This window comes from Macaca nemestrina, chromosome 2 (genome assembly GCF_043159975.1).
Source record: "Macaca nemestrina isolate mMacNem1 chromosome 2, mMacNem.hap1, whole genome shotgun sequence".
NCBI lineage: Eukaryota > Metazoa > Chordata > Mammalia > Primates > Cercopithecidae > Macaca > Macaca nemestrina.
In genome coordinates, this window is record NC_092126.1 from 182,485,285 (window position 1) to 182,509,490 (window position 24,206).

The 24,206-nt window shown below is 40.5% G+C and overlaps 1 non-coding gene across 1 annotated transcript; it reads right to left on the reverse strand.

The window, feature by feature from the left end:
• Nucleotides 1–404: 404 nt before the first annotated feature.
• On the reverse strand, nucleotides 405–510 carry LOC112425897 (small nucleolar RNA U13). The gene has a single exon (XR_003017082.1). It is a non-coding gene; the product is annotated as a small nucleolar RNA U13 (small nucleolar RNA).
• Nucleotides 511–24,206: the final 23,696 nt, after the last annotated feature.

The following is a 24,206-nucleotide window of genomic DNA, read 5'->3' on the forward strand; positions in this document are numbered from 1 at the left end:
CTTAATTAGAGATTCACTTGATGACATTAGTCATATTAATATTCATTTGGGACCTGTATAATGTTTTAGTGGTAGTTAAGATTTAAAAACTTGAATATCCAGTCCTATAAACGTTACGAGTCCTATCCTAACTACCACTGCAGAAACTTAGATAATTTGGAAGATCATTAGATTTTCAAGGTGAACCAGATTTTAAATATAAATCCTAGGTATTTGATAGTATTGCAAAATTATTCTTTTAAAGTTACTTGAAGCATTGGTATTGATTATCTAAGCTATTAAAAAGGAAAAATAAAAATACTTGAAGCTAAGGGTACTTAAGCATAAAAATATATATTATGGGAACAAAAAGAGCCACTTTTTGTTGAAAGTGAAAGGATAATTATTTTACTTTATTATTTTCATGTCAGCACAGGGTAATGTGCTGACACTGTAACAAGGTTTGAGGGAAGCACATTTCACACATGCATATGAAAACCCAATCATTATGTTTATAAACTACAAAAGGATTGAGAATTGTTTTTTACACTGAAATTTGAGGAATACAGTTTGTTTTTCTAGGGCTTTCCCTGATGGAAATGATCACCATGCATAATGGCTATATTTTAAATCAAATGTTATGCTCCACATTAGCAAGTCATTCATTTAATCAGGCAAGGAAAACCCATTTTTCTGGACCATATTTTTATGCTTAGGTTTAATAGTTTGCAGAATGATCTCAATAAGTTGTTTAAATCTGTTTTTGGAAAGGAGTCCTCAATCAGAATTCTCAAAGAACAGCTCTTGCTCAGGTTTCTCTCTGCACTTCTTCATTATAATTATCTGTATCTAGATCCGTGGTTCTCCAAGTGGGGTCCCTGGACCAGCAGCATCAGCATTGTCTGGGTCCATTCCCAAAGTGCACATCTCAGATGTCACCCAGATCTGCTGCATCAGAAGCTAGGCTGATGGGGTCAAACATTATGTGTTTTAATATGTTTTCCACATAATTCTGATGCTTGCTAAGTTGGAGAACCAAGGAGCAACATTATTTCAAACTTTTAAAAATTATTCAATTATGTTGGGCCAAATTCTGATAGAACAGAACGAGGAGAATGCTCTACTTCTACTGTGATTACATGTGGTCAGACAACTTGGTCATGTGCCTGGCAGAGAAACCTCACTGCTATGTTTCCCCACTCATATAAAACAATGAATTGTTTGCTCTTTCTTTAGGAAATCAAACTAGGTATCCTGGAGTGCCTAGACCTAAAACTGATAGAACAGCACTTATCTCAGCAGTCCAATCAAATTCTGCACCCTAATATAGAAAGAAATACCCTTAAGAAAAGATTCTTAAAGATAAGAAAATTCTCACTCTTTGAAAGTCTGCATGAAATAACTTAGCAACCTAAATTTTAGTCGGAAGGAGCTTAGAGAGTTTCTTCAGTTTTATTGCTGTCAAAAGGAACGTTTTGCTCAAATAGATAAGACTTCTTTTCAGGTCTTAAAAGCCTCTAAAGACAGTCGCAATCACCTGTAATCACTTTGTTACTAAACTTAAAGTTCAACAGCTGTAAATGTCAGAAAATGCATTTTTTACATTTCCTACGTTATTTGCTGTGTTGGGGTCACATGGCAATTCAAGTATTGCCTAAAACCATTTTTCATAGTTGACAGTTTGGACACTTCAGTTGCCAAATTATGTTGTGCTTTGAAGAAGATAAGCCTCTAGGGCTTGTGAAAACACAGCTTTGGAGAAGATAACCCTCTAGGGCTTGTGAAGAGGGGACAGATCTGACTCTGCCCAAATCAATACAGACTCTTCTCACCCCAACCCAAATCTCTTTAGTCTGAATACTGGAGGAGGGGAAATCCTTAGAGTTGAGACATTAGCCTGTGAGTGTGTGTGGGTGTGTGCGTGTGTGTGTGTATGTTTGTGTGTGTGTGTGAGTGTCTGTGTGTGTGTATGTTTGTGTGTGTGTATGTGTGTGTGTGTGTGAGTGTGTGTGTATGTTTCTGTGTGTGTGTGTGTGTGTGTGAGTGTCTGTGTGTATGTTTGTGTGTGTGTATGTGTGTGTGTGTGTATGTGTGTGTGTATGTGTGTGTGTGTGTGTGAGAGAGTGTGTGTGTGTGTATGTTTGTGTGTGTGTATGTTTGTGTGTGTGTGTGTGTGTGGTGGGGGATATGTGTAAGCGGGGGTGCTTTCTCTCTTAAGCTAGTAGGAGATCCTCACAGGTCATGCACACATTCATCACATGGAGTAAAATAAGTAAAGTGAAATAATTTTATGTTTTACCTACCATCTCAAGCCTGTTCAACAAACCAGTTAAAAAGGCTCAGACTTTTAAAGTGCGGGTACAATGTCAAATGATACTCAAATGGATTTTTAAGAATAGAATTATCACCCTATTACTTAAGGATTACACTTGTCTTAAATATCATAGGCACTTTCAACTCAATAATTATTCCTTGTGATTTATATATGTAAGCTATGGCAGTTTGGTAAAATAATCGTACACTTTTATAATGATGAGTTAAGATTTATTGTTTTGTTATCAGGAGTTTCTGAGAACATTTTCTTCCTTTCCTATTTTTAGCTGTGATGACACTTCAGAAATTATAAAATGTAGAGTTCACCTACTGGGGTAGGGTTGAGTCAAGCTGATCATTCTCACTCTGGAGAGCTCTGTTAGAAAATCCTCCCTTTCACTGAGCTGAGGCAGCTCTCCTTGCACACTGTTTCCAGGACAACAGGAGACTGTCATTATGAGAGGCTCATCATGAGTCTCTGACTCTCTGTAGAGACAGGGAAAAGAAGAAAATATTTTATCCATTTCACAGCCAAGAACAGACACAGACACAAGTACCATAAAAGAGGGGATGGGATTCAAATTATTGAGTAGGGATTTTGATTTTCATACTCAGAGCAGACCAGAGTTTCCATATTAGTGTCTCCTGAAGACATTGTATTTGTTTTGCTGAATTTAAAGAAAGACAAAATGTGTTCTCTTGACCCATGCCATCCAGTAGAAATATAATGTGAGCCATATATGTACTTTTAAATGTTCTAGTAATCACATTAAAAAGGTAAACAGAAAAAAGTGCAGTTAATTTTAACAATATATTTATTGTAGTGGATACAATATATTATGATTTCACAATGTAATCATTATAAGAAATTAATGATATTCTACATCCTTTTTTTGTATTAAGTTTTCAAAAATCACAGCACACCTCAGTCTGGACTAGCCACATATCAAGTTCTCAGTGGTCACAGGTGGATAGTGGCGACCTATTGAACAGCACGACTCTGGAATCTCCTGTTTCTACACTGCCCTATGGCTTCAACTTCCCTTCCCCACCCAAAATACAGAGTGTCTTTGCAGACGTTGACTTCCTGTCTCCGGAAGTGTTTGAGCAGAGGGTGGGTGACTACCATTTGGTGGGAATATTGTGGAACTCTGAATAAAGAGCATCAGTGGAAGTTTGGACAACGAAAGTGTTAAAAGCCTTTCTAATCCCTGAGTTTTGTGATACTGTGATACTGAGAAAGGAAACATGAAATTGTGGGTTTGGAAAGAACTTCTTTCCATATTAGATGTGCTATTTCCTGCCATTATTTCTTGATTTGTAATTCACTTCTTTGCTACTTCTAGTATGAATGCAATGATTACTTATAGGGTGCTATATAGCGTATAAACCACTCTCATAAACAAATGATTCATTCAATTATTTCCTCACTCGCTTAGTAAAAGCATATTAGTCCCTACAATGTATTAGTCTCTGTTCCAGGAGCTGGAATGTATTAACCACAGTGGGTAAGCTAGGCACAGCCCCTGGGCCCATAAAAGATTCAGGCTCACTTGTTCCTACTCTTCCTTATCTCTGGTTTTTGGAATCTCCCCACCCACGTTTGGCTTGAGTCACCAGGAGTCATACACCGACTAATATGAAAATAGTGGTCTGACTAGTCTCCTGGTATAAAATGTCAACCCATCCCTGAAGCAGTTTTCAGCGATAAGAAAACTGAAGATGGGGTTCTCAGCTTCTCTGGTGTGATTAAGGTACTAGAAAAAAAAAAAAAAACAGCACCTAGGGGAAGTCAAATCTGTTGATGTTCAGCTACACGCACGAGTTGAAATTGTCATTTGCATTAAAAGCCCCTTTGCTGTCAGCTAGCTGCCAGGTAGCACTTATTCTCCTTTGACTCTCTGCTATACCTTTTTGTGCCTTATCCAAAAGTTCTGGAAGAATTAAAGCTTCTTCTGAGCCATGTTTATTAATTATGATGCTCCTGCTTTAGAGAAAGAAAAATAATGGACGCTTCAGGTGTCAGAAAAACTGATGCTTGGACCTGATAGAAAAAAAAAAATGAGGATTTGTGATGAAGGAAAATCATTCATAGAAATATTTCAGGGATTCAATTATGATTTTGTTTAGTAAGTTTGAAAATACCCTGTCTCACTCACTTAGTTCTTTAGTGTCCCCCAAAATTTTGAGAACTCAGTTGCTAAATTCTACAGTATTCAACTTCTCTGAAATGTCTTCTACCACCAGAGAGCAGCAGAGATTTATAGGTAGTTAATGAGTACCCTAGATACCAGTAAACAAAGGCTTTGCCACTTGATTTGATCTCATTAATTAAATAGCTAGTGAGAAAAAGAGGCAGCAGATTAACTACCAGAATGTTCACCTGTTAGCCTGTCTCCCTACGCTTTCACCCTTTCTCTCTCTGGGGTGTGCATATATGTGATTTTAATGATTTTCGATATTGGTTGTGTAGGGTTTTCTAACTTTTCTAGGAGCTTCGGGGATGGGTCAAAATGTACCTTGTTCTTCCACATGTACTCATGCCATAGCCTGAGTAATACATGAAGAAAGTGAATCAGAAGTCTGAGAAAGTAAGTCTGAGAAGTCTGAGAAAGTTCTTTTTCTCTAGACCAGGCATCATCAAACTGCTGTCCACAGGCCAAATCTAGTTTGCTACCTGTTTTTACAAATGAAGTTTTATTTCAACACAGCCACACCCATTAGCTCATGTTTTGCCTATGGCTGCTGTCATGCTACAATGGCAGAATTAATTGAGACCATATGCAACCACATGGCCTGAAAAGCCTAAATTATGTATTGTGTTGTCCTTTACGGGAAAAGTATGCTAACCCCTGCTGGACGCTGTGTCAATATTTAAATTATGGGAAATATAGGAAAGCAGAAAGAGTCTCAGACTGGGAGGACTTTAACAGCTATTGTACCAGTCCTGGTCCTGCGGGTTGGCATTAATGTGTCCTCGGGCAAGTTCTTCAATGTTTTGAGCTCTAGGTGGCCTCATCTGTAAATGGGAGCTGGGGGCTCAGGGTGTAGTTTGAACTTGGGAGTCTTTCCAGATTGAAAATTCTATGAGGATTTTTAAAATTACTCTTGCTTTTCTATAGTTTTAAATTACTCCTGGTGTTTTTATAGTTTATGTGGAATTGCAATCCCCAGTGTTGGAGGTGGGGCCTGGTGGGAGGGGATTGGATCATGGGAGTGGTTTCATGGTTTAGCAGTATCCCCATCCCCTTGGTGCCATCTTGTGACAGAGTTCTCACGAGATCTGGTTGTTTGATGTACTATCTCCCCCTTCACTCTCTTTCTTCTGCTTTGACTGTGTAAGATGTGTTACCTTCCTCTTTGCCTTCTGCCATGATCGTAAGTTTCCTGAGGCGTCCCCAGCCATGCTTCCCATACAGCCTGTAGAACTGTGAGTCAATTAAACCTCTTTTCTTTATAAATTACCCCGTCTTGGGTAGTTCTTTATAGCAGTGTGAGAATAGACTAATACAACATCTGACAAAGCATCTATAAGGAACTTAGACAAATTTACAAGAAAAAAAACACCATAAAAAGTAGGCAAAGGACATGGACAGACACTTTTCAAAAGAAGATATGCATGTGGCAAGTAATCATGTAAAAAAAGCTCAACATCACTGATCATTAAAGAAATGCAAATCAAAACCTCAGTGAGATACCATCTCACACCAGTCAGATGGCTATTATTAAAAAGTCAAAAGATAGCAGATGCTGGTGAGATTGTTGAGAAAAAGGAATGCTTATACACTGTTGGTGAGAATATAAATTAGTCCAACCATTGTGGAAGATGGTGTGGCAACTCCTCAAAGACTTAAAGACAGAAATACCATTCGACCCAGCAATCTCATTTGAGGAATTGCCACACTGTCTTCCACAATGGTTGGACTAATTTATATACCCAAAGGAATATAAATCATTCTATTACAAAGACACATACATAAGTATGTTCATTGCAGTACCATTCAGCATAGCAAATGCAAGGAATCAACCTAAATGCCCATCCATGATAACTGGATAAAGAAAATGTGGTTTTATACCACATGTTCTCACTTATAAATGGGAGCCAAATAACGAGAACACACGGACACACAGAGAAGAACAAAACACCATGGGCCCTTTTGGAGGGTGGAGGGTGGCAGTAGCAAGAGGATCAACGAAAATAACTAACAGGTACTAGGCTTAATACCTGGGTGATGAAATAATCTGTACAACAATCCCACTTGACACAAGTTTACCTACCCATGCACCCCTGAATCTAAAAGAAAAGTTTAAAAAATTATATACATTTCAGAAGGGTACTCATCAAATAGTGAAGATTAATATCACATTCCTCAGGAGATGACACATAACTGGAAGTATTCAGTGTTACATCATGTGGCAGATACAGTGCAGTCCTATCCCCAGAGAATTGACCTTATGGAATTTGGCCTCAGTATAGAATATACTGCTGACATATGCTATATGTAATTTCATGCCTGTTATTATATGTAACCCACAACACAATGCATCGTTGCTATTAAGCCTACAAGTTTATGCCTATGAGGATCTGAGACAAAGGAAAACTTTTACCTCTAAGTACTTAGATGTAAAACATGTGTCACTGATGTTAAGAAAGATGACAGGACAAAGGCCCTGGGGTCTTGGGCTGTGGAAAACATGGAGCCTATGGCTTTTCAAAAAGTAATTACTTTCATGATCATTTATATAGGACCATATTTAATGAGCTCCTTCTAGTGAATAATGATCATGTCCTCTGTTTTCTCTATAAAAGTAAGAAGTGGGGTAATTTTCAAATGTTTTCAACTCGCATGTTTATTATTTAAACTAAAATATTCTTCCTTTTCTTTTTGCCTAGAGTATTCTGGCCATTCTTTCTCTTTAAGCTCCCAGCCCATTGCTGATAGTCTCACAGGTAGCAAGGATGTATGGAGGATAACGTAAGTTTTCTGAGTTTACAGATTTTATCATGAGGTAGAGCAAAGTCCAGTGCCTTGGTGCTGTTTCTTTCACAGTGTACTTGTGTCCCGGGGGAACATCAAGCCTCAGGATTATCATGTCATCTCTTGTGGGAGGATCAACTTTACTACAGTGTATGAGACGTAATATAATTTTTAAATTAAAACACACCCAGACTTATTGCAGAATAGAATACGTAATCTGTATGATTTTTAAACACAGAACACAACTGTGCATGGCTATTTTTTGCAAGATATGAGCAATATAACGTAATATTTAAAGTATAATCTCTGGACTCAGGTGAACCACATAAAACTTCACTTGACTTTGGGCAAATTTTAAAATCTTTTTATCCCTTAGTTTCTTTTTTCTTTAAAGTGGAGCCGATGATAATATGTAACTTATAGAGTTGACGTGAGCATTAAAGGTACTTAGCTCACTGTTTGGCACATAGTAAACACACAGATGATGCTGCTGGTGGCAATATGGTCAGAACCTTGAAGGTAAGAATGGATGCTCCTGGGTTACTAGAGGTGGAGATGCTTGCACAGCACTGCTCTGGAGAAATTAAGTGCTACTTCTGCCCTCTCCTTTCCGGGTCAGGGTATTCAGAGCATGCTGAGGAACTGGCCCAAAGCACAACTGTGAGGGAGCAATTGTTATCCTTGACCTCAGAGCCAGTGGTGCTTGCTGGATGGTATATAGTCTTTGCATCACTAGGAGTAAAACATCACCAGGAGAGAAACAGATGGGAAGGCTGGATTGGCCAGTGAGTGGGTGAGGATGAAGAACCACAGATTTTAACTTAAGGGTTTGCAAGTGGCCCAGCTTCCCCAAGAGCAGCGTCAGGGCCTGAGGTTAAATGTTAGATCAGAATGAGAACTAGAAGGTACTAATGCTACCATCCTCTCCTGTGGCCATGACTGACCTTACTAATGCATTACCACACGTTTTCAAGCAGACCGCAGGTAAAGCTTCAGAATCTTCCTCAATGTGTTGATCCAGGCAGACACTACTAAATGATTATCACTTGAGAAGATTTTTTTTCTGGGTAGTTCTTGAGAAATTCCAGGAGCTTTGGACACTAATATATGTAAGTAAGAAAAGTCAGCAACAGAAGTGGCTTCAAAGACTCACCTGCTTGGAGAAAACTTCTGTGATTCATGATATTTTAGTTTCTATTTCCTACAAACAACTGTTTTAATCCAGCTTTCAGGATGAAAAATAGTAAGATAAAACTAATGACAGAAGGTTGAATGACATATACCAAAATCCTAACTTTCCTGATATATTTTAAGAAGAGTTTGTTAATCAAAATGAGTGGGTGTCATGTTGGAATTTTATCACGTGGGGTTTTGCACCAACTCCTGCCTGATTCTGCCTAGACTAGTTGGTGTTTTCCATTCTCAGGCGGGAGGTGTGTTTGCAGGTTATATCAATGCACAGGCTATACTAATGCACAGGCACTCAGGCCAGTGCCAACCGAGGTTCAAGCGAGGCAAGTTAGGTCACAAGGAAGAAGGGTAAAGACTACGTGTTGTTGTCAGTGGGTGAAGCGCAAACATGGAAGTTGTTTTACTTTTTGCCAGTCATTACCACTAGCTTCATTAAGTTGAATCTCCCTTCTCCACTATGTAGCAAAGAATTTGACTTTCTGCAGGCTAAGGCTGAGGATTACTTGAGCTCAGAAGTTTGAGGTTACAGCGAGTTAAGAGCTGTCACTGCCACTTCAGCCCGAGTGACAGAGCGAGATTCAGTCTTAATAATAATAATAATAATAAAAAATAATGTAATAAAACTCACCTAAAGAGAGATCTGGCCTTTGCACTGATTCCTGGGAGGAATTCTCTGAGTCCCTGAAATGTCCTGCTGCTAAAAATGTCTTTGTTTACCTGGGGGCCTTGGGCCACACTGGATAGTCTAACAGTGTGATTAAGGTGGGGGCTTTTGGTCATGTGTTACTGGTTATGTGAGCAGTTATCATGTGTACATTAGAGCCTCAATAAAGACTCTGGACACCAAGGCTGGGGCGAGCTTCCATGGTTGGCAGTACTCAGTGTGCATCGTCCCATTTTGTTGCTGGGCAAGTTAATGCTGTCTGCGACTCTAGTGGGAGAGGACAGCTGGAAGCTGCATGAGTGGAACTTTCCTGGACTCCGTCCCGTGCCTCTCTTCTCTTGACTGGTTTTAATCTATATCATGTCACTGTAATAAACCATAATCATGTGTATGACAGATGTCAGTGGGTTCTGTGAGTCCTAGCAAGTTACCAAATCTGAGGGTGGTCTTGGGAACCTTGAACTTACAATTGGTGCCAGAAATGAGGGTGGTCTTGGGGACTGTTCCTTAACTTTCCATCCACTTAAAGCAGATTCCCTTATGATATCATGGATAGATTTGGTAGCTTTCCAGATCCTTTGGTTAGTGAGGATCTATTGAATTTAAACTTCCAATTTTAAAGTTTCAGTCTTTTTCATTACCAGCCAGATTTGTAGCTACAGGGACTTGATGTGGGAGGGGTAGGTCTTGGTCTTCTCTTTCAGTCTTGTGCCCCCCTCACTGTGGGAGTATGTGATCTTCCTCTGGAATTCTCCCTCTTCTTCTAAGTCTCTAGCTTCTCATTTGGTTTGAGCCTTGATAAGAGGGAGGAAAAGAGACAAATGCTGCACTTTATTGATTGTCCTTGCTTTTTTAGCTAACCCTGAACAGCTAACTGATGCCCTCTGTGTGATGGGTGTCAAAAGTGCTGGTGCTCTCATGGGGCATGTGATGGGCTCTCCCAGGGTTTGATGGGTCCTGACTATACCTCTTTACCTCCTCCAAACCTCATCTCAACTGCCTTAGTGCTGGGACCTCCTCTCCCTGGGAGGAGGGCATTGAAAAGATTATTCGGATTGCATTTTCAGGGTCACTTGATACCATTATTAGGGTTACTGTGGCTGAGCTCTTCCTTGTTACCTCTTTAGTTCTGTTCCCTGCTCTGGTAGCCAAAGGGTAGACTAGTGGTACTTGGTCTCAGGTCGGCTTCACGGTCTTAAAAATTGTTGAAGGCTTTGAAGAGCTTTTCTTTATGTGAGTTATAGCTGTCAATATTTACCACATTAGAAATTAAAACTGAGAAATTAAAAACACTTTATTTACTCCTTTAAAATAATAATAAACCCATTCCATGTTAACATAATTAATTTTTTAAATAAAAAATAACTAGATTTCCTCAAACAAAGTCAGAGAGAAGAGTGGCATTGTTTTTCATTTTTGCAAATATCTTTAATGTTTGATTTACAAAATGGTAGCTGGATTCTTACTTTATTCTGCATTCATTTTGTTATGATTTTAAAAATTGAGGTATCCAAACTAAATCTGGCCTAATACAGATAGACAGTTGGAAAAGGAATTGTATTTTTATAGCCTTTTCAGATAATTGTGAGTAGTCTTTTGAAATACTACATCAAAATTTAACAAGTGGTAGTTTCTTAAAGGTTGATTGCAATGTGGAGTCTAAAGTCATATCATAAACTTTTCATACTCGATTACATTTTAACCCATTGGTCCATCTTCCATGCTGAGTAATCTCTTACCCATGCATGATTTTGTAACATCATGCAGTGGTCATTTGAAAAATATTGGTTTACTTAGCTACTCAGATCCTCCAAATGTGGACACATTTCATTATTTAATGTCTAAAAGAAATCACACTACTAATCTCATTAGAAGTCTAAGAATTGGGAGGCTGTAAAGTTCACTGTGGTGGACACAAGTTTTCCAAAATTCTAATTTTAGTTTGAAAATTTGAGTTTTATCTTTGGTAACAAATACTATAAGTGGTTTTCCTGGCCAGGTGTAGCGTCTCATGCCTGTAATTCCAGCACTTTGGGAGGCTGAGGTGAGGCCGACTAATTTTTTTATTTTTTGTGGAGACAGGATTTTGACATCTTGGCCAGAGTGGTCTCAACTCCTGACCTCAGGTGATCTGCCCACCTTGGTCTCCCAAAGTGCTGGAATTACAGGTGTAGGCCACTGCGCCCAACCCTGACTCAAATAGTCTGTCCCGTGCCTCTCTTCTCTTGGCTGATTTTAATCTATATCGTGTCACTGTAATAAACCATAATCATGTGTATGACAGATTTCAGTGGGTTCTGTGAGTCCTAGCAAGTTACCAAATCTGAGGGTGGTCTTGGGAACCCTTGAACTTACAATTGGTGCCAGAAATGAGGGTGGTCTTGGGGACTGTTCCTTAACTTTCCATCTACTTAAAGCAGATTCCCTTATGATATCATGGATAGATTTGGTAGTCATCCCTTGAGTCCAGGAGTTTGAGACAAGCCTGGGCAAGATGAAGAAACCCCATCTCTGAAAAAAAAAATTAGCCAGGCATGATGGCACATGCCTGTAGTCCCAGCTACTTGTGAGGCTGAGGTTGGAGGATCGTTTGAGCCCAGGAGGTGGAGGTTGCAGTGAGCTGAGATCACACCACTGCACTCCAGTCTGGGTGACAGAGTGAGACCCTGTCTCAAAAAAAAAAAAAAAAAAAAAAAAGTGGTTTTCCTAAAGTTACAGGTTTACTTTGTTTATTTTGAGAAAATGCCAAATACCCAGGACTGAATAACCACTGTTTGTCTGTTATTCATTCTTTCATGTGATAGTGATGATAGTGGTAAGCAGAATAATGGCTGTTTTAATCTAGAACCTGTTAATATGTTAGCTTACATGGCAAAAGGGGCATTGCAGATGTAATTTGGTTACAGATCTTAAGACAGGAAGATCATCCTGAATTACCTGGTTTAGCCCACTGCAGTCAACAGGGTCCTTATGAGTGAAAGAAAGCAGTAGGAGATTTAAAAACGCTGTGAGTCTGGCTTTGAAGATAAAGGAAGGGGCCATGAACCAAGGAAAGTAGGTGGGCTTTAGAAGATGAAAAATGCAGGAAAACTGATTCTACCCAGAGTCTCTAGAAGGAACACAGTCCTCCTGACACCTTGATTTTAGCCCAGTGAGACCCATGTTGGATTTCTTACCTCCAGAAGTGTAAGATAATACATTTGTTTTGTTTTAAGCCGCCAACTTGGTGGCAGTTTGTTACAGTCGCAATAGAAAATGAATATAGTGTTCCATGAAACAAAGCAACTACTTCAACTCACAACTCAAACACACAGGTGCTTTTCCTCAAGACAATGTAGTATTTCAGTAAGCAGCACAAGTGCTTTGTGTCCATTTTCTCACCAAATATTAAAATATAAGTTGATGAGATTCCACACCGTTAATAATTTTGGTATCAAGATGATAATGATCTTGTAGAATGAGTTAGGGAAGGCTGCCTCCTCCTCAATTTTTTGGAATAGTTTCAGTAAGACTGGTACCAGCTCTTCTTTGTACAATTTCTAGAATTCAGCTATGAATCTGCCTTGACCAGGGCTTTTTGGGTTGGTAACTTTTTTATTACTGATTTAATTTTGTAACTTGTTATTGGTCTGGTCAGAGTTTCCATATCTTCCTGGTTCAGTCTTAGAAGGTTGCGTGTTCCCAGGAATTTTTCATTTCCTCAAGGTTTTCTAGTTTGTGCTCGTAGAGGTGTTCATACCAGTCTCTGAGGATCTTTTGTATTTCTGTGGAATCCTGAGTGGTTCTGATGCACATTCAAGTTTGAGAAGCATTGCCTTAAGCTCCTTGTGACTCAAATTCTTTTCTTTTTTCTTGACATTTATGTTTAATGGTTTCTTATGAAGGATATTTCAAAGGATACAGATGAAGAGATGTGTAGAGTGAGGTATGAGGAAAGGGGTGAGGAGCGTCCATGCCTTCTCTGGGTGTGGCACCCTCCAAGAACTTCCATGTGTTTATCTATCTGGAAGCTCTTAGAATCCAGTTCTCCTGGGATTTTATGGAAGCTTCATGACATCAGCATTTCTTCTCCCTAGAGAATTCTTGGAAGAATTCTCCTTCTCTCCTCTCTGGGGAGGGTCTTAAGACTCACATTCAGGGCTGGGAGGGGTGGCTCACGCCTGTAATTCCAGCACTTTGGGAGGCCATGGTGGGCAGATCACCTGAGGTCAGGAGTTTGAGACCACCCTGGCCAAGATGGCAAAACCCTGGATCCACAAAAAATACACAAATTAGTCGGGCATGGTAGCGGGCACCTGTAATCCCAGCTACTCGGGAGGCTGAGGCAGGAGAATCGCTTGAACCTGGAAGGTGGAGGTTGCAGTGAGCTGAGATAGTGCCACTACACCCCAGCCTGGATGACAGAGTGATACTCTGTCTCAAAAAAAGAAAAAGAAAAATGAACAAAACCTCACAATCAGAAAGAATGGGAAGAGTAGATTCCTGCCTTGAGGCAAATGAAAAGAGGGCAGGAGAAGGCCAGAGGCCTGCCCCTGAGGCCTAACACACCCAACATTGTAACAAAAAACTGTAACAAGTCCAGAAACCATGGGCGAATAGCAATATATATTATGACACCACAGGCCACTCCCTGTTTTTCAACCATGAATCCCTTATAGCAAAACAAAGATACACAATCATTAATAAGTGGTCCAGTCCATTATATTGTATGAATGTCCTCCAGGCTGAGGCCACTTAGATTTTCAGGCTTCCTTTTATTCTTGTCAGGTTCCAAAAGCAAGAGTGGTATTGGCAAATACATAGCTTCTCCGTTTCAGGCATCTGGAATAACTGAGCTACGAGGCAATGTCATTTCTTGCTCTGAGACTCTTTAGAGTTGTTAATGTAATATTGTATTTCCCTCCATTTATAACTGTTTATTCATTTCTTTACCCTCAGCTATTATTCCTCCTGTTTTCCATTCGTTATTTGTTTTGACCCAAACTTTGACACTTTTGGAAAGGATATTGGGTTTGGCCACTGTGCTGATCTAGATTGCTTGCAGCAATACTAGTCTAGCGAGTGCCTCTCCCTTAGTTCATCTGCATTCATATCAAGAAGGATTACATAGGTTCCAAACGAATGTGCCATTTTTACCACCAGGTAATACAGCTGCATTTATTCTTAACCCCAATTTTGCCAGATGGAGTGAAGGCACCATCTACCCCCATCCGGGCCCTTAGGAATTCTGTCACAGTTTAAAAACACAGTGAAGATTTCTTGCTTAGGAATCATCCCTGCCTCCAGCAGTTGTGGTTGCAGCCCTTGGTCCTAGGACTACTGCATCAGGTAGGAGAGAGAAAAAAATATTTTTTTTGAGGTGATATGAGGGAAAAAAGAAAAAAATATAGTCCATATACCAGTGTACTCCTCCCTTGGCAAGAATTGCATAGTCATACCAGCGTCTCTCACCTACTCTTCCCCAGGTCAACCAGAAAAACTGAAAAAATCTGGCAGGGACACTCTAGTCCCACTCATGCTGAGTGTGAGCACACACGCATGAAGGCATTTAGGCCAGCCCTTCCTGCTTTTAGCTCCTTCTGTTTTAGACAACCAATGTCTTAATTGCCTGTTCTACTTGTCCATCAAACGATTACTCTAAGCAGCTATCTCTCTGCCCACCGTTGGACATTATGGGCTGTAGAGTGTGTTCCTTGATCTGAAGAAATGATGGTGAGCCATCCAAATCCATGCATTATCTTCTGTTGTGGTTTTTTTCTGGCACTCTAAGCATTTTCATCTACTGGGTAAGCAAAGCCTACTCTCAAGTCAGTGTCTAATCCTGTCAAGATCCATGTGTAGCCCCCAGAGAAAACCAGCATCAGTCTCATGTGCCAGTGTTGAGGGCCTTCCTACCAGTGAATAAGCTCCACACCCATTGGCAGTCTCTGTCTCTCCTGCAGAGAAACAGAACAGTTCTTACTGGCAGGCCTGAGAGAGTGCAAAAGGAGGGTTTCGCCATGTTGCCCAGACTGGTCTCAAACTCCTGAGCTCAAGTGGTCGTTCTGCCTTGGCCTCCCAAAGTGCTGAGATTACAGGTATGAGCCACGACGGCTGGCCAATGTTTTAATTCAGCTCATCTCCACACTGCTGCAGTAACCCCAAATCCACTCATTTCACGGACCAAGGTGGCCCATGGGAGCACATGAGGAGATCTGTTTGTTGATTCCAGTTACCTTCCTAACCTGGAGGGAGTTCTTCTGACGAGCATTGACTTGTTCTATTTTAATGCACCCACAAATTTCCATAGGGCCATGCCTCATTTGGGCATCCCTTTAATCATCAGGGTTTCCTTCCACCTGAGTGTATAGTCACGTCATTGGTCACTGCCTGTGAGTCAGTAAAAACCTAAACACAGAGACTTTTACCACTCTTCCATTCTTTCATTACTGTTAGAAAAACAGCATGCAATTCTATCCACCAATCTGATGTTGTTACCTTCTATTTAAAAAAAATTTTTTTACAATGAAAAAATGTCCTTTCTTTCTTTTTTTTTTTTTTTTGAGATGGAGTCTTCCTCTGTCACTCAGGTGCTGTCTCAGTTCACTGCAACCTCCATCTCCTGGGTTCAAGCGATTCTCCTGCCTCAGCCTCCCGAGTAGCTGGGAGTACAGGTACATGCCACCATACCTGGCTAATTTTTGTATTTTTTAGGTAGAGATAGGATTTCACTATGTTGGCCAGGCCTGTCTCGAACTCCTAACCTCATGATCCACCCACCTCGATCTCCCAAAGTGCTGGGATTACAGGCATGAGCCACCATGCCTGGCCAAAAATTTTCTTTTTAATTTATTTTTTTAAAATTTTTTTGTAGAGATGAGGTCTTGCTATGTTGCCTAGGCTGATCTTGAACTCCCAGGCTCAAGTGATCCTTCTGCCTTGGCCTCTCAAAATGCTGGGATTACAGGCATGAGACATCATGCCTGGCCAATTTTTATTTATTTATTTATTTATTTTTATTTTTATTTTTTTTTCGTTAATGATTTTTACCATTTTATTAAGCTGTAACTGACACATAAGGAACTGCATATATATGATTTAATGAATTTTGACATATACATACATCTTTGATACAATCACACAAATGCAATCCAGATAAACCTTTCCATCACCCCCAAAATCTTCCTTGTGCCCTTTCAATTTTTTCTTTCCCCTTTGCCTCCAAATCCCAGGCAACCACCAATCTATTTTCAGTGTCTATAGATTAGTTTACATTTTCAAGAATCTTATATAAATGGAAGTATACAGTATGGTACTATCTTTTTCCTGGCTTCTTTAACTCAACATCATCATTTTCAGACTCATTCATGTTATTGTGTCTGTCCATAGTTCTATAACAAGGTTTGTTTGATGTACTTGTGACTTAAGCAAAATAAGTATAGTCAATCAAAAGTTTTCATTGACGTTGACCCATGGCCAAATCTATGTAACGGAAATAAAAACAGAATCCATTTGTTGATAAATAAAATTCCCAAATCTGACGAACTTAAACACATTTTTATATGTCATCTGAACAGTTTTCACAATTGCTTATCAAAATTTTACTCTACAGACAAACAAAATCTGGCAGTATTATTGAGGTATCACTTACATCTTCTGATGAAGAACAAAGCCTGAGTAAATTTTGTGAACCCAGCCTCCTCCAAAACAGGCTTGAGTTCACCAAGGTCATCTGGATAAAACTCGGCCTCGTTTTGGACACTCACTATAGCAAATATTACTATGAGTAATAAAGCATATCAGAATGGCAAGGCCACTGCCTCAAGGCAAAAGAACCAATTCTATTTGTATAAAGATTGGAAGTTACACTTGGTGTGCTAAAATGTCAACAAATCTAGGAATTCCAGGGCAGTGGCAAGCATATAGGTGAAATGGGTACCCACGAAACCCAGGCTGGTTAGGGACTCAAATGAAGATAGAAAGGAGCTGAAGAACTGAGGGAATGTGGGGAGAGGAGGAATTCAAAGACTGGGGTCACAGCAACACAAAGAGCAGGCTTCACACAAAAGCATGAGAAAAAAAAGCAAAGATCTCTCACCCTACCTCAGATCCTCAGTACCACACCCTCTGGGGCCTGGCCAATTTTTAAATAACTTATACTTTATAATTTTGTGGGTACATAGTAGGCATATATATGTATGGGGTACACAAGACGTTTTGATGCAAGCATGCAATGAATAATAATCACATCATGGGAAATAGGGTATCCATCCCTTCAAGTATTTATCCTTTGTGTTACAAACAATCTACTTATTGTTATGCTATCACGTACTAGGCCTTATTATGCTATCAAGTACTAGGCCCTGTTATGCTATCAAGTACTAGGCCTTATTAATTCATTCTAACTATTTTTTTCTACCCAAAACTATCTTCTCCTCCCACAACCCCTCCACTGCTCTTCCCAGCCTCTGGTAGCCATTCTTCTACTTTCTGTCTCAATGGGTTTAATTGTTTTGATTTTCAGATCCCACAAATAAGTGAAAACATGTGATGTTTGTCTTTCTGTGCCTGGCTTATTTCACTTAACATAATGACCTCCAGTTCCATCCATGGTATTGCAAATGACAGGATCTCATTTTTACATTCTGTGATCAAAGTAGCAGTCTTCCAAACAGGATGTGGTGCATTCACTTGGAACTGCTGTCTGTAAACCAGGCAGCTCCTTGTTGGTCAGTTGAGAGATGCTTATGGGGTACTGTCCAAGTGTTGATAGATTCCAGCAGCACCTTCCGAGTTCCAGAGTCGGTCCTAGGGGTAAAGAGGCTCCCTGCTGTGAGTATCTTCCCCCTCGCATTTCATCTCTTGGTTATGGCATTCAATAACCAAGGATTTGAATACTTTGATTTTTTTCTTATTTGCATTTCCTTATCCATCCAGTGAACAGCAAAATCATGTTTAAACCATTTTCATTGTATTATGGAATATTTCTGGGCACTGCTATTCCCCTTAGAGAATTTCTTTGACATATTAGTATCAATGACATAGCGTTGATATTTCAGGTGTCAAAATCATTTTATGTCCTTCAGCCATGGGGTAGATTCAATTACCACCCCATTAGCAAGGTAGTAAATGCCCCTCAAGTGGAAATTCTCTAGTCCAAAGTCTCAGTGGTTGCTGTTGGGAGGCACTCATAGGCCTTTGCTATATGTTCTAGAAAATACTCCATGAAAGGCTATCAAATGGAGAATTTGTCCCTAATAGCACTCTAGTTTCTGCTCTGCACTGTGTGGGCTTGGGGAATCTTACTGGTTCCCATTTAGCATGTCCAATTTATATTGCTTGAAGGGCAGACTTCTGTGCTTTCTGTTTTATGGTACTAGGTAGGGAAAACATTTCCCAGTCAGATGCAGTATTCATTTCCATGATATAATCAAGTAAGAGAGATGCAACCATTTCACACACAGTGTGTTCAAATACACCAACTTGTATAATTCTATCAACTTTTACATTTGCATATTCTAGTTCCAGAAACTTCTCTTCTTCACCCCCAGACCATTTTACCCTCTCTTGTGTAAAAAAGAGGCTTTGGGTCTCCAGCTAGGGGTCTAAGGGACTCTGGCTTCTTTGTCAATACCTTGATTAACCAGTCTAATCGCCCCAGGCAATTCCAGGTGGGTTTTTTTTTTTTTTTTTTTTTTGAGTAATCTTTACCTTTGGGCTTTTAAAATACCTCCAACTGTGAGAAATGTGGCAAATGGTTTGGGGGTCCATTATTAATGAGGGACCAACAGAGGGTCCCTTTGGTCCACTCAATTTTTGCTAATTTTATATTAAGACTTCTGTTTTAACCCCATCAATTTTTATTTTATTAATTCCATTTTAAAATAACCATCTGAAGATTTTTATCCTGTTAGGACAAGTCCCATGACTCTCCTCTTTCTTCTTAGTTTCATCCCATCAACAGTGTATCTTCATCTTATTTATTTTTATTTCTTATTTTTTTGAGACAGGGTATTTCTCTGTTATCCAGGCTGGAGTGCAGTGGCGCAATCATAACTCACCGCAGCCTCTGTCCCCCAAGCTCAAGTCATCCTTCCCCTGCCTTGGCCTCCTGGGAAGCTGGGCCTGCAGGCATGTGCCACTACACTTGGCTAATTTTTGGATTTTTTGTAAAGACAAGATCTCACTATGTTACTCAGGCTGGTCTCAAACTTCTGAGCTCAAGTGATCCTCCTCCTAGACCTCCCAATGTGCTGGGATTACAGGTGTGTGCCACTGTACCCAGCCTTCATTTTTTTTTTGGACAGAGTCTCACTCTGTTGCCCAGGCTGGAGTGTAGTGATACAATCATGGCTCACTGCAGCCTCAACCTCTTGGGCCCAAGTGATCCTCCCCTTTCAGTCTCCCAAGTAGCTGGCACTATAGGCACAAGCCAGCATGCACAGCTAATTTTAAAAATTAATTTAATTAAAACTTTTTTTTTTTTTGGTAAAGAAGAGGTCTTACTATGTTGCAGAGGCTGGCCTCAAACTCCTGGACTCAAGCAATCCTCCCACCTCAGCCTCCCGAAGGCCAAAGTGCTGTTACTATAGCCATGAGCCACTGTGTCTGACCTCACTTTATTTTTTAATAACTGTTTAAAAATTTCTGTCCTGAGTCTTTTGACTCTCCCCTCTCCCCTTCACCATTCTCTTACTAATTAACCTAGTATTTTTACTAGCATCTGTAAGACCCATGAGAGGAAGCTGAGACAGCAAATTTGATCAGGCTTTTGAAACTCTTGTTTGATTCTGCAGGAGTCATTTTGGGTGCCCTTATAGAAGGGGCCCTCTTAACTACAGCATTTACCATGACCTGGGTAATGGGCATATCCAGTGCATGAATATCTCTTTCATTATGCAGTTAGCCCCGCATGGCTTGTATAGAAAGCATATCAGCTGCCTCATCTAGAGTGCTCCACTTGGCATTTAAAGGGGGAGTTGCTCAGTCCCCCTTCTCAGGGTAAACATACTGTATAGTGGCTTTTATCCAGTTCTCCAGGCTGGCTGTTCCCTCAGGAATAACTTCCTGTGTGTCTGGACCATATATACCCATCTTCAATAGCTCGATAGTGAGCTGTGCGTCCTGAATCAACTCAAACATGCTCTTGCACTCTGCAGCATTTAAAACCAAAGATACTGTCCCTCAATTAGTTACTGTCATAATCCAACTTAGTAAAGGTTCCTTAGGAAACCGATGATACCAGTCTATAAAATGGAGCACTTCCTTCACACTATACCCTCTGGTTTCAATAGTTACTTGGCTTTGCCTTTCCCCCCATTGACTACCTTCTTGGAAGCCACAGGTCTTGGAGATATTTTCTATTGTCTCCGCACAATTTTGCCCTTAGGGGGTGGCTCTGAGGCTGGTGGCCTGAGCTCAGGCTGTCTGAAATCTAAGCTTGGTCTAATATTAAGGTCAGACCCAGAATTCCTTTCAAATTTCATTTTAGCTATTACAGATAACAATAACCAAGGGATTGAATGTTTTGCTTTTTTCATATTAATTTGCATTTCCTTATGGATCCAGTGAACCAGCTCCCGGGGAGTTGGATCCATCTCTAAATTCCACTGGTAAATTTTACCTTTGGTAACTGATCTCAGCACAGGGGCGGCTTCATACCATGGATGACCACGCGGCCGCCCAGGAATCAAAGATTCCTCATTCCCCACCCTTTCATTTTTTCTCTTCCCAAACCACATGTTTCTATGAGTGAGGGTTGTTCTAGCAAATTGAACTTCACTGACACAAATTGTTTCAGGGAAAAACTGTCTTCTCAAACCAGTTTTTCTTCTGCTTTCATACCACCACAATAATCATCAGCACAGAAGAATTCTATGACCAAATGTGTGTGGGTTTTCTGCAACACACCAAGCAGTGAGCCCCAGCTGGTATCCTCTCATTCAATTCTGACACTACCTGGAGAGAGTGTAGGACCCCACAGGTTGAGGGCTCAGTCCTCAAGGCTACCCCCACACCACCCCACACCACACCAGTGGCAAGTGACTGACTGGCTTCAAGTTGGGTGCAACTTGAGGGATTTGGATTTTTCTGTCTCCTGACGCTATCATTGTGAGCTACTCCAGAAAGTTAGTCAAACCCAAAGAGGGATTTGTAGCCAACTGGATTAATGAGAGCAAGTAATTTAGGGACAGTATCTTTGATTTTAAATGCTGCAGAGTGGAAGAGCAAGAGCATGTTTGAGTTGATGGCAGGAACCACAGCTCACTGTTGGAAAATTGAGGATGGTTGTATATAGTCCAGACACTCAGGAGGTTATTCCTGAGGGAACAGTCAGCCTGGTGAGACAAGAACTTGGAACCCACCAAACTGTGGGAGTGAAAGAGCTATAAGGCTCCTGCTCACTGAACTATGGGCAGCTGGAGTAAAAGAGCTGTAACACTCCTGCCCGCCAAACTATGGAAGTAAGAAACCCACAACAACAATAACTCATTGATTTGTTTATTATAAAGGATATTGCAAAGGATACAGGTGAAGAGATGTATAGGGTGAGGTATGGGGGGAGGGGCAAGGAGCTTGCATGCCCTCCCTGGGCATGCTACCCTCTAGAATCTCTATGTGGTCAGCTATCCAGAAGCTCCTGACTCCAGGGTTTCATCCATAAAAGAGCATATTTTATTAGATGTTATCAGATCTCCTGTGTAGGAGAATGATAAATGATTGAAATAAATTTCAATTTTTTTTCATAATTTATCATCAACTAAAAGTTATGAGGGTCATACTTTTTATCCTCAATCAAGAAATCAGCTTATATACTTTTTATTTTAACAATTAAATGCATAGGTGCATGGTGGAGAGTCATCAATGAATGGAAATAAAGTTTATATTCTGTGTTGATATCCTGCTGTTTAGAAATGGAAGCATTCACTATCTTGCTCTGGCCAAAATGTTTGTCTGCTGATGATTTCATTTGAGATGCATGGTACGAGACGTAACTCAGAATCAGCAAACATGCAGGAAAGGCTGTCTCACGGTTAGGTCTGTTGGAAAGAAGTCTCAGACATCCGTGGGACAGCACAGGGTGCTCAGGACAGAAAGGCGCATGCAGGCAACTACTGACAGCCGACCAGGAACTGTAGGAATGCAGTGGAAGGAAACTGGAACCCAGTAAATACCTTGCTCCAGCCTGTGGAATCCTTCTCATTTCATCATCTGATGACAGTTAGGTCTTCTTTGGCACATGATGTTGAGCTGGACCCTGTGTTCACAGGATGATCCATTTTCCTGAAGCAAACTCTTGTGCTGCCAGAAGCAAGGGTCAGGTTCCAGATGACTGCTGGTGCCTCCTCTGCAAATCCCAGTTTTCCACGTATGATGACCATATGTCCTGGATTTTCGAGCCTAGACCCAATTTTATCTGATTTTATACTTTTCAATAGAATAAGTAAATCTCTAACTAAATATGACATAACTCATCTTCAATTATGAGATGATGAATATTATATAAATATACTCACAAGTCAGAAAAAAATGTTTTTTTCAGGTCAGACTTTCCAAATTTTGGTTCAGAAGTCATGGTCATCTAAAAAGTCAGACGTGAGGCTGAAATATTCAATGGTGCTAAAATGGGCAGGTAGAACTACTTAACAAGGAACAAACCAAATGAACACAAGCCAGCCCTGTCTGCTAAAGACAGCACCAGTTGTTATAACTATGTATAAACATGCCTGCTCTCCATAGATGTTCTTCTAAAAGTGGTTTCATTAGTAGTTTGTTAGTGGATTTTATAAAACTGGGAACCACACGCAGCTAAGGTAATATTGGAAGATGGGTTTAAGAGAAGCAACAGGCATGCCTTGCTACCCACTGGAATTCCTTCCATAGCATCTCTCTTTGCATCCCATCCATTGCTTTCTTCCTCAGTATTGATTTTCATGGGCAAGACTTGACCAGCCATTGTTGATCTCCATTCCTTTCATGCTCTTGTATCCTGGACAACACACCAAACATTTAATACTTTTTGTTTCTTCTTCTTTAGATCTGCACTAAGAAGTCACTATAAGCTAAATCCCTGGTTCTAGGTTTCAGCTCTAGTCTGATTTTGGTTTCCATCCCTCTTGGTGCTCTTAGAACCAGTTTTCCCTTTTGCCGGATTTTTTATATGTGACCATAATGTCTGAACTAAAAATTGGGATGTCTTATCTGACCAGGGATTTATGTTTCTTATTTGTGCATTTATTTATTTGAAATGCCTTATAAATGGGGACAAACTGTTTGAGATTTAGTTATCAATTTAATGAATCACTTTTTCTTTTTTGGCCTATGGATTGTAAGGGGCCTGTGTGGTCCACGGATTTTTGCTAGATCTCTGTAGGTGACTCTTGGCTGTCCACGTAGCTCATGAGCCCTGCAGCTCTATCTGCTGATGCAATGCCGCACTTGGGACACAGAAATATCTATGAGGCTGCCACAGTCCCTTCCGCTGCAGTTATTCTTGCTCTGGCATTTGAACGCCCCAAGAGGCTCTGCTGGGAATCGGAAATCAGTCTCCCTTGCTTTTTGCTTCCATCCCAAGGCTGAAAGGATCCTTCTCACATCTAATGGACAAAGGTAGGATTCTCCCTTCAAATTTTTGCCCAAGACATTGTGTCTCCACACCTAATGTCCCCACTCTGGAACACAAAATCCAGCAAGGCTCATTCTTTACTTCTGTTTTCTGCCCTGTCAAAGGCATCTCCCAATGTAGCCAAGTCACTGGATACTGGGAGAACAACGAGCATAACATATCTTTTTTTTTTTTTTTTTTTTTTTTTTTTTTTTTTTTTTTGAGACGGAGTCTCACGCTGTTGCCCAGGCTGGAGTGCAGTGGCGCGATCTCGGCTCACTGCAAGCTCCGCCTCCCGGGTTCCCGCCATTCTCCTGCCTCAGCCTCCTGAGTAGCTGGGACTACAGGCGCCCGCCACCGCGCCCGGCTAATTTTTTTTTTTTTTTTTTTTTTTTTTGTATTTTTAGTAGAGACGGGGTTTCACTGTGGTCTCGATCTCCTGACCTTGTGATCCGCCCGCCTCGGCCTCCCAAAGTGCTGGGATTACAGGCTTGAG